The following is an 11,380-nucleotide window of genomic DNA, read 5'->3' as shown; positions in this document are numbered from 1 at the left end:
TGGACCACAGCTGCAGGTGGCCGCATCAACAATGGAGGTGGAGAACATGGTCCACTCAGACTCCATGTCTCCGTCTCCAACCTCCCAAGGGATCTGGGAGAAGCTCTCCCGGAGGTGGGAGTTGAAGACCTCGCTGACAGAGGGTTCCGCCAGTTGTTTCCAGTAGACCCTCACAATACGTTTGGGCCTGCCAGGTCTGACTGACTTCCTCCCCTCCCAGCGGATCCAACTCACCACCAGGTGGTGATTGTTCGACAGCTCAGCCCCTCTCTTTACCCGAGTGTCCCAGACATGTGGCCGAAGGTCAGATGATACGACTACAAAGTCGATCATCGACCTCCGGCTCAGGGTGTCCTGGTGCCACGTGCACTTATGGACACCCCGTGCTCTAACATGGTGTTCATGATGGACAAACTGTGACTAGCACAGACGTCCAACAACTGAACATCACTCGGGTTCAGATCGGGGAGGCCGTGCTTCCCATCATGCTGCTCCAGGTCTCACTGTTGCCGCCCACGTGGGCGTTGAAGTCCCCCAGGAGAACAATGGAGTCCCTGGTCGGAGCACTATCTAGTACCCCTCCCAGAGACTCCAAGAAGGTTGGGTACTCTGCACTGCTGCTTGGCCCAAAGGCCAAGACAACAGTGAGAGACCTGTCCCCAACCCGAAGGCGTAGGGACATGACCCTCTCGTCACTGGGGTGAACTCCAACACATGGTGACTGAGCTGGGGAGCAATACAGCAATGCTACGCCAGCTCGCCGCCTCTCCCCGTGCGCAATGCCAGAAAGTGGAGCATCAAGCCCCTCTCCAGGAGTGGGTACCAGAGCCCCAAGCTGTGCATGGAGGTGAGCCGACTATCTGTAGTCCTGGTACCTTCTCACCCTCCCGCACAAGCTCAGGTTTCCTTCCCACAGCGAGGTTGATGTTCACGTCCAACAGCCAGAGGCTGCGAGCGCAGACCGGCCGCCGGGCAACCCAGTCTTCTCTGCACCCGACCCCCATGGCACCCTCTGCAGGTGTCGGTGAACCACAGGAGGGGTGGGCCCACATCGCTCTTTTCGGGGCTGATCCCGGCCTGGCCCCGTGGTCTAAGCCCAACCCCAGGCCTGGATCCAGGGTGGGGCCCCGGCTCCGCCATACCAGGCAATGTCTCAGTCCTTGATTTCGTGTCGGTCATGGGAGCTTTTGAACTGCCCTTAGTCTGGCCCATCACCTACGACCTGTTTGCCATGGGAGACCCTACAGGGGCACGAAGTCCCCGACAAGTAGCTCCTAGGAACACAAACTCCCCCACCACGATAAGGTGGCAGTTCGAGGGGGAGTAGTTGCTTCAGTTTGGTTAAAAAAAAAGGTGCTTCAGTTTGGTTAAAAAAATGTTAGATTATTGGTTTTACGAAAGAGTTTCCAAAAAGGAGCTGTTTGTATGGAAGTAAATCTGTGTGATCTGAGTTTGAATGGCATTTCTAAGGCTGAATTTTTTTAACATCAAAATTTAATTTGAATTTCAAAACCAATGAATTTCTAGCACACATTATTTCTGCCACTCAAAATATTCAGTTTTTAAAAATTCAAGATAAAAAATTCTAATAAAAAAAAAAAAATCAGTGTCAAAAATTCAACCCCAAAAAATTCAGTGTAAAAAGAGACAAACAACCAGGGAGAAGTAATCGAACCCTGTCTCAATCATCCAACATCAGCAAATCACATTTGTTTCCATTGGTCATGTGACACCCAGACCGCCAATAAAATCGAAAGAAGAAGACGTGACACCGACCCTGGAGGAAGATTAAATCTCATGACCTTTGACCAACGGGAACAATGGAGCTTCGGTGAGTGTGTTTACTTTTTCTGCCATTTGTCTTCTGAAATTCACCCACAGACGTTTCCTGACACATCCGCTCATGAACCAGATTTGTTGGACAGCTACACTGAACTTTTAATGCGGTGACGTTCATGCAAATTGTGTTAGCAACTAGCTAACAATGTGTGCGTATACATGAGTCCGAAAGCAGCAAGGATGATGACTGAAAGCTGAGAGTGTTACCGGTCGGTTGACAACAAAGTGTGTCTGCGATAAGTAAAGGGCCTTTCAAACTGAGCGTTAAATGCTGCGTGCATTGCTCAAAAAACCCATTATTTCAATTAGAAGCGTCACGCTAATGCCACAACGCAGTGCGACATGCCAAAAGCCAAGCATGTGCAAGCTTGGCTTTTGGCGCACCGCCGCTTGTCGTCATTAAACATGCACACCATGATAGTGTTACCATGGTGACAGCAAAGCCTGTCTGTGATAAGTAAGTCGTGGCACCTGCAATATGAAAACGTCCTGAAACAAACTCATCTGAAGCCATCAGTACCCGCTGTTAAACTGGCCCTGCTGTCCTGGCTGGACCCTTTATGGCCCACTCTGCTCACCACACGTTATTTGTCCAGCTTTTAAACCTAACAGCTCTTCATGCCTACAGATGGCTTATGGCGTGGTTGATTTCTTTTTTGTGTGTGTGGAATTAGCAGCATCAATTAGCTCCTTCAAATCCTTGTCTGCCAGCAAAACAAACTCCGACATGTTTCACTAAACATCACCCCTGATAGTGTGACCATGCATGGTGGTTGGGGCATGCAATAGCACATTTCATATAGCACCAAAATTGCACCCAAAAAAAGAACTACTGCTACGGTCAATGAAACACAATGACAAATGGTACAAATAATCCATGTCATGTGACATACAAACCACCAATCAAATGACAAGGATCCAGTCACCCGTTATAATAACTAGTTTTAGTATAAAAATAGTGAAAATTGACATTATTTTTTCCCCTCATTTGTAGCGCCCCCTGGACGGACGGCACCCTTACCAATTGCTTATACTGCCTACAGACTGGTCCAGTCCTGCTGTTGTGTATAGATATCACCCCAATAGAGCGCTTCGCTCTCAGACTGCAGGCTTACTTGTAGTTCCTAGGGTTTGTAAGAGTAGAATGGGAGGCAGAGCCTTCAGCTTTCAGGCTCCTCTCCTGTGGAACCAGCTCCCAATTCAGATCAGGGAGACAGATACCCTCTCTACTTTAAGATTAGGCTTAAAACTTTCCTTTTTGCTAAAGCTTATAGTTTGGGCTGGATCAGGTGACCCTGAACCCTCCCTTAGTTATGCTGCTATAGACTTAGACTGCTGGGGGGTTCCCATAATGCACTGAGTGTTTCTTTCTCTTTTTGCTCTGTATGCACCACTCTGCATTTAATCATTAGTGATTGATCTCTGCTCCCCTCCACAGCATGTCTTTTTCCTGGTTCTCTCCCTCAGCCCAACCCAGTCCCAGCAGAAGGACTGCCCCTCCTGAGCCTGGTTCTGCTGGGAGGTTCTTCCTGTTAAAAGGGAGTTTTTCCTTCCCACTGTCGCCAAGTGCTTGCTCACAGGGGGTCGTTTTGACCGTTGGGGTTTTTTACGTACTTATGTATGGCCTTGCCTTACAATATAAAGCGCATTGGGGCAACTGTTTGTTGTGATTTGGCGCTATATAAAAAAATGATTGATTGATATTAATTATGAAGTCATGTGTGTCATAGAATCTAATGGACGTTGATCTTGTTTGACCTTTACTTTGAAGACCAAACATTCAAATCTGGTCCAAACTATACCTTTGTTGACTCTCTATCATCAGACAAATAATGTGGTATAGTTTTAAAATGCTGAGCCTACCTGGCTACAGCTGCCACCCTGGATGGCCACCATACATTCAACAGGTGAGGCTCTGGGTGGTTCACAACCTCTCCGTCACACGGACTACCCGCAGCACGATGGAGCTGGATGACCTCTAAGTCTGTGTCTTTATCGTTGTACTTTTAGGGCCCTTCACATATAGTATGAATGTGGTCGAATTGCTCATGAAGTGCACATGAAGCAGGAATCATATGCAAAATGTGTAAAACTGTAGCTGCCTCCACCGTCTTGTATACTTGTTGCTACAACTATTTGCGCACACCAGCAGCAGAAGGACAGAGTGTGCACTGTGAGAGCTCATTCGATCCCTCTCGTGGCAGGTGTCAGCCAAATTCCAGCTGACACACACAAACATCTAACACCGCTCACTTGGCACTTAGAAAATGTGTGGCTATTTGTACTATTAACATGACAGCAGTCCGCATGTGTCAAGCTGGATGTGAAATTTATCTGTGTCCCAACGAGTATGGCTTTGCCAACAGACACAGAGTGACACGTTGGTGTGTGCGCTGAACTGACAGGGGGTGTGTCTACCCACAGGAGCCAGCTGTTGAGATCTCTGGTTCTGGACGTAACGGCTGTTACAATGGGCTGCAGTGAGCGAGTGCACGCCTCGCACACTGACAGGCTGCCCCAGGTGATACAGACCATCACATCATAACATGTAGTGGGGAATCTGAATGTCACGTCACCCACATGAGCTTTGTTCCACATGACGCGGTGTCTGTGCTACAGCTCACCGTCCACAAGACATGTGTGTCAGGCAGGACATGCGCACAGGGCCGGCTGGACACGCCACCAGCAGATGTAGACGTGATAAGAGCGCCCTGGTTCTCATTCATGTAATTTCATGACTGTACGTCTGTGACCATGGGTCATCTACAGAGGAACAGATGGATCATACTTGTATTGGCCACTTGATTAGAGGGATTCAATAAAATGCGGTGTTTTTATATGGTGTGTGTTTGTTTTTTTTTTTTATAAATACGTCCGTGTCCTTCTTGATATCAGGCATTTTCCTGCACCTTTTACAGGACAGCGATGTTAGCTCAGTGGTAACATTTCTGACTGGCGATCAGAGCTTTTGGAAATTGCGAATCCCGTGGGTGGCATGTATTTTTATTATTTATTTTTCACAGCAGCTGTGCGATGTGTAACCACAACGTGCAGCTGCTTGCACTGTGTTCCTGCATGCACAAAACCATTGCAGCGGCATCATTCACACCTGCATGTTGGCGCAATGTTTTTGTGGTTTTTGTGGTTCGCTCATACGAGCTGCTCCGCCGTGATTCGCCCTGAGTTGTACTTATTCGTACTATGTGTGAAGGGGCCCTTACTGTTTGATGAATTTATACTCTGAATTTTGTGAAAAAGGTGAATTTATTTCCAAAAACCTGAACCCACCACAATCCATCACCCGGTGCTGTGTTATAACATAATGTCCAGACTGTCTGCAGTGAAATGTGTCTTTTTCTTTAATGTGATGCAAATTGTTCTCTCCATCAGTTCCAGCAGCCCACTGCTCAGGAAGTGGAGTACTTCTGAGCCAGGCGGATTTCATGATGGAAAAAACTGCCAAACCGCAGCTCAGCTAGCAGCCTCTTTCTAAAGGCCATGGATGGTCAGCCACGCCGGCGTTGCAGTCTGTACTCCCGTGTGGCTCACGGCTCTGCTCCAGCCTCACCTGACACCCCCAGCGGGCGCCGTACAAGCATAAAGCAGGACGTGCCGGAGACCAGTCAGCCGCTTCCTTCTGCTGGCCCGGTGCAACGCCGACTGTCAGCCACTGAGCTCCTTGTCACGCCACTCAAGCAGTTAGTGTCCCAAAGCCAGAAGGCCTTTGAGTACCTGAACCCTGGATCCAGCACTGTGGACAACCTAAACAACCTGTTGTGAAAGTGTAGGAACACGGACCCACAACAGGGGGCGCAAATGAACGGACAATGGAGGAAGTCAAATAGCACTTTTACTGTTGTGAAATAAGCACAACAAACACGACAGATTACAATAATAGACAAATAAGTCAAATCACAAAAGGTGTCATGTGGGCAGGCTCGAAGATAGAAGACGTCTGTCCAAAGCAGAACCGGAACCACACGATTTCCTCCGCCACCGAACCCCGGGAATACTGGAGCCGCCAAGTCCCGAACTCCCAGGTGGCCACTGCCTCCGCTTGTCGGATCTGGTACTGCTGGCGAGGAACAAAAACAGTCAGATGTGGGTGCGCCTGCACCCAGTAACACGTATGGTGGAAAAACCACCTCCACCTCTCGTCAGGAAAACACTGGTTAGTGCAGGGATGGGTGTACTTATCAAAAAGGTCCAATACAGTCTCCTGCTGTTCCACTCACTATCTGCGCAAAAGCAACAACGTATTATGTTCAAGAAGACAACACAATTGGCTGAGTACGTTACCTCCTCGGTAGAGCGATATCTCGGCAAAGAGGTGGAGATGTCATCTTGCTGATATACCGATGCGGATCAGATGATTGGTAACAGCTGTCGTAGGTGACAGCTGTCACCCCGGCTGCTCCTGTGAGGTGGCAGCGCCCTCTGGTGCCTGGAGCCCGCACTCCAGGCAGGGTGCCCTCTGGTGGTGGTGGGCCAGCAGTACCTCCTCTTCAGCGGCCCACACAACAGGACCCCCCCCCTCAACGGGCGCCTCCTGGCGCCCGACCAGGCTTGTCCGGGTGGCGGCAGTAGAAATCGGCCAGGAGGGCCGGGTCCAGGATGAAGCTCCTCTTCACCCAGGAGCGTTCTTCGGGTCCGTACCCCTCCCAGTCCACCAAATACTGGAAGCCCCGGCCCATCCTACGGACATCCAAGAGCCGGCGCACAGTCCAAGCCGGCTCGCCATCGATGATCCGGGCAGGAGGTGGTGCCGGACCCGGAGTACAGAGGGGTGAGGTGTGATGCGGCTTAATCCGGGACACATGGAAAATGGGATGGATCCGCAGTGAGGCCGGAAGCTGAAGCCTCACTGCGGCTGGACTGATGACCTTGAGGATCTTGAATGGACCGAATGTTACCGATCCTGCAGTTTAGGTGAGTCCACTTTGAGGGGAATGTCCTTTGTTGACAACCACACTTCCTGCCCTGGCCGATACGTAGGGGCCGGGGTCCGCCGACGGTCTGCATGGGCTTTCGTCCTCATCCGGGCCCTCAGTAAAGCAGAACGGGCGGCACGCCACACCCGACGGCACTTCCGCAGGTGGGCCTGGACCGAGGGCACACCGACCTCTCCCTCAACCACCGGAAACAAAGGAGGCTGGTACCCCAGACACACCTCAAAAGGGGAGAGGCCGGTAGCTGACAACACCTGGCTGTTATGGGCATACTCGATCCAGGCCAAATGGGTACTCCAGGCCGCCGGGTGCGCGGCCGTCACGCAACGCAGGGCCTGTTCCACCTCCTGATTGGCCCGTTCTGCTTGCCCGTTGGTCTGGGGATGATACCCGGATGAGAGACTCACCGTGGCCCCCAGTTCCCGGCAGAAGCTCCTCCAGACTTGCGAGGAGAACTGGGGGCCGCGATCGGAGACGATGTCTGTTGGAATCCCATGCAGCCGGACGACGTGGTGGACCAGGAGGTCCGCTGTCTCCTGGGCAGTCGGGAGCTTCGGGAGGGCCACGAAGTGGGCCGCCTTGGAGAATCGGTCCACTATCGTGAGGATGGTGGTGTTGCCCTGGGACGGCGGGAGGCCCGTGACAAAATCCAGGCCGATGTGGGACCAGGGGCGATGAGGCACGGGCAGCGGCTGGAGCAGTCCCGATACCCTGCGATGGTCAGCCTTGCCCCTGGCGCAGGTGGTGCAGGCCTGGATATAATCCCGGACGTCGGCCTCTAGGGACGCCCACCAGAAGCGCTGCCGGACGACTGCCATGGTTCTTCGCACCCCCGGATGACAGGAGAACTTGGAGCCGTGACAGAAGTCCAGGACTGCAGCCCTAGCCTCTGGTGGGACGTAAAGTCTGTTCTTCGGCCCTGTTCCGGGGTCCGGGCTTCGTGCCAGGGCCTCCCGGATGGTTCTCTCTACGTCCCAGGTGAGGGTGGCCACGATAGCGGACTCCGGGATGATGGGTTCCGGTGGATCCGACAACTCCGTTTTGACTTCATCTTCATGTACCCGGGACAAGGCATCTGATCTCTGGTTTTTGGTCCCGGGACGGTAGGTGATCCAGAAGTCAAAACGGCCAAAGAACAGTGACCAGCGGGCTTGCCTGGGGTTCAGCCACTTGGCGGTCCTGATATACTCCAGGTTCCGGTGGTCAGTGAAAACCGTGAATGGCACGGACGTTCCCTCCAACAGATGTCTCCACTCTTCAAGAGCCTCTTTCACCGCAAGGAGTTCTTGATTGCCGACGTCATAGTTCCGTTCGGCCGGGGTCAACCTGCGGGAAAAATAGGCACACGGGTGAAGGACCTTATCGGTCTCTCCGCTCTGGGAAAGCACAGCTCCTATCCCTGAGTCCGAGGCATCCACTTCAACCACAAACTGGCGACTAGGATCGGGCTGCACCAGAACGGGTGCAGACGAGAAGCGCTGTTTCAACTCCTTGAACGCGGCATCGCAACGATCCGACCAGGTGAAGGGGACTTTGGGTGAGGTCAGGGCTGTCAGGGGGCTAACTACCTGACTGTAGCCCTTAATGAACCTCCTGTAGAAATTTGCAAAGCCGAGGAACTGTTGCAGTTTCCTACGGCTGGTAGGTTGGGGCCAGTCTCTCACCGCCGCGGCCTTGGCCGGATCAGGAGCGACGGAGTTAGGGGAGATGATAAACCCCGGGAAGGACAAAGAAGTGCGGTGGAACTCGCACTTCTCGCTCTTCACAAACAGCCGGTTCTCTAACAACCGCTGCAGGACCTGACGTACATGCCGGACATGGGTCTCAGGATCCGAAGAAAAGATGAGTATATCGTCCAGATATACGAAGACGAATCGGTGCAGGAAATCCCGCAAGACATCATTAACCAATGCTTGGAACGTCGCGGGGGCGTTTGTAAGACCGAACGGCATGACCAGGTACTCAAAGTGACCTAAGGGGGTGTTAAATGCCGTCTTCCACTCGTCTCCCTTCCGGATCCGAACCAGGTGATACGCATTTCTAAGATCTAGTTTAGTGAACATTTGGGCTCCATGCAGGGGCGTGAACACTGAATCCAACAAGGGCAATGGGTATCGGTTACGAACCGTGATTTCGTTCAGCCCCCTGTAATCAATGCATGGACGTAGTCCGCCATCCTTTTTCCCCACAAAAAAGAAACCTGCACCCATCGGGGAGGTGGAATTCCGGATCAACCCGGCAGCTAAAGAGTCCCGGATGTAGGTCTCCATTGATTCGCGCTCAGGTCGTGAGAGGTTGTACAGCCTGCTGGACGGGAACTCAACGCCTGGAACCAAATCAATGGCACAATCGTACGGGCGGTGCGGGGGAAGGGTGAGCGCCAGATCCTTACTGAACATGTCCACAAGGTCATGGTACTCCACCGGCACTGTCCCAAGATTGGGCGGGACTCTGACCTCCTCCTTAGCCTGGGAACCGGGAGGAACCGAGGAACCTAAACATACCCGATGGCAGGTCTCGCTCCACTGAACCACTACCCCGGACGGCCAATCGATCCGGAGATTGTGTTTTAACATCCAGGGGAACCCGAGAATCACACGGGAGGTGGCAGGAGTCACAAAAAACTCGATCTCCTCCCGGTGGTTCCCTGACACCACCAGAGTTACTGGAGGTGTCTTATGTGTGATTAAAGGGAGTAGGGAGCCATCTAGTGCCCGTACTTGCACAGGTGAAGTAAGTGCCACCAGAGGGAGCCCTGCCTCCCTGGCCCATTTGCTGTCTAGCAAATTCCCTTCAGAGCCCGTGTCCACCAGTGCTGGGGCCTGAAGGGTTAAATCCTCATAAAGGATTGTAACTGGGAGTCATGTGGCAATATGGGTGTGTCCCACGTGAATGTCTTGGCCCACCCCTAGCCCAGTTTCTAGGGGCGGGCGTTGGTGTTTAACCGCTCGGGGCAGTCCCTCACCTGATGCTCTATCGAGCCACAAACAAAGCACGCTCCGCGGACCAGCCTCCTCTGTCTAGCCGGTGGTCTAAATGTGGCCCTGCTCGTGTCCATAGCTTCATCAGCAGGGGGAGCTGTAACCACACGGAGCGTAGAGGCCGTGGAGCGTGGGGAGGGCGGAGCTCGGTCGGAGCTGGAAGGGAGAGGGACGGCGCGTGCCCGGCCACGCCCTTCGTCTCGTTCCCGACGACGTTCTTCTAACCGATTGTCTAACCGTATAACGAGATCAATAAGCCCATCTAAATCCCGCGGTTCGTCCTTAGCCACCAGGTGCTCCTTCAGGACCAACGACAGTCCGTTTACGAAGGCGGCGCGGAGGGCAGTGCTATTCCAGCCGGACCTCGCAGCCGCGATGCGGAAGTCGACTGCATAAGCAGCTGCGCTCCGGTGCCCCTGTCTCATTGACAGCAGCACGGCTGAAGCGGTCTCTCCTCTATTTGGGTGATCAAACACTGTTCTGAACTCCCTCACAAACCCATCATATGTCTGAAGGAGCCATGAATTTTGCTCCCAGAGCGATGTAGCCCAAGTGCGTGCCTCACCGCGAAGCAGATTTATCACATAAGCTATTTTGCTAGCATCAGTCGCGTACATGACGGGGCGTTGTGCAAAGACAAGTGAACACTGCATAAGAAAGTCCGCGCAGGTCTCCACACAACCCCCGTACGGCTCTGGAGGGCTTATGTATGCTTCCGGGGAAGGTGGGAGGGGTTGTTGAACGACCTGTGGAACGTCACTGTTACGCACAGGGTCGACAGGAGGGAGAGCCGCAGCAGCGCCCTGAGGGCGCGCTTCCACGTGCGCGGCGAGAGCCTCCACCCTGCGGTTAAGGAGGACGTTCTGCTCGGTCATTAGATCCAACCGAGCCGTGAAGGCGGTGAGGATTCGCTGCAATTCGCTACAACTCACCGCTGCAATTCCTCCTGCGGACGCCTGTGCGCCCTGTTCTTCCATTGGCCGTTCAACAGCCGGTTGACGCCCCTCGGGATCCATGACGTTGGCCGAGATATCCTGTTGTGAAAGTGTAGGAACACGGACCCACAACAGGGGGCGCAAATGAACGGACAATGGAGGAAGTCAAATAACACTTTTACTGTTGTGAAATAAGCACAACAAACACGACAGATTACAATAATAGACAAATAAGTCAAATCACAAAAGGTGTCATGTGGGCAGGCTCAAAGATAGAAGACGTCTGTCCAAAGCAGAACCGGAACCACACGATTTCCTCCGCCACCGAACCCCGGGAATACTGGAGCCGCCAAGTCCCGAACTCCCAGGTGGTCACTGCCTCCGCTTGTCGGATCTGGTACTGCTGGCGAGGAACAAAAACAGTCAGATGTGGGTGCGCCTGCACCCAGCAACACGTATGGTGGAAAAACCACCTCCACCTCTCGTCAGGAAAACACTGGTTAGTGCAGGGATGTGTGTACTTATCAAAAAGGTCCAATACAGTCTCCTGCTGTTCCACTCACTATCTGCGCAAAAGCAACAACGTATTATGTTCAAGAAGACAACACAATTGGCTGAGTACGTTACCTCCTCGGTAGAGCGATATCTCGGCAAAGAGGTGGAGATGTCGTCTTGC

The 11,380-nt window shown here is 52.8% G+C and overlaps 1 pseudogene; it reads left to right on the top strand.

Annotated features, from left to right (window-relative positions):
- The window catches only part of LOC117505866, a 16,173-nt pseudogene extending 10,554 nt beyond the window's left edge, over positions 1–5,619 (top strand).
- The last annotated feature ends 5,761 nt before the right edge of the window (positions 5,620–11,380 follow it).

This window comes from Thalassophryne amazonica, unplaced genomic scaffold, assembly GCF_902500255.1.
Source record: "Thalassophryne amazonica unplaced genomic scaffold, fThaAma1.1, whole genome shotgun sequence".
NCBI classification, from domain to species: Eukaryota; Metazoa; Chordata; class Actinopteri; order Batrachoidiformes; family Batrachoididae; genus Thalassophryne; species Thalassophryne amazonica.
This window is presented reverse-complemented; position numbering and strand designations above follow the sequence as displayed.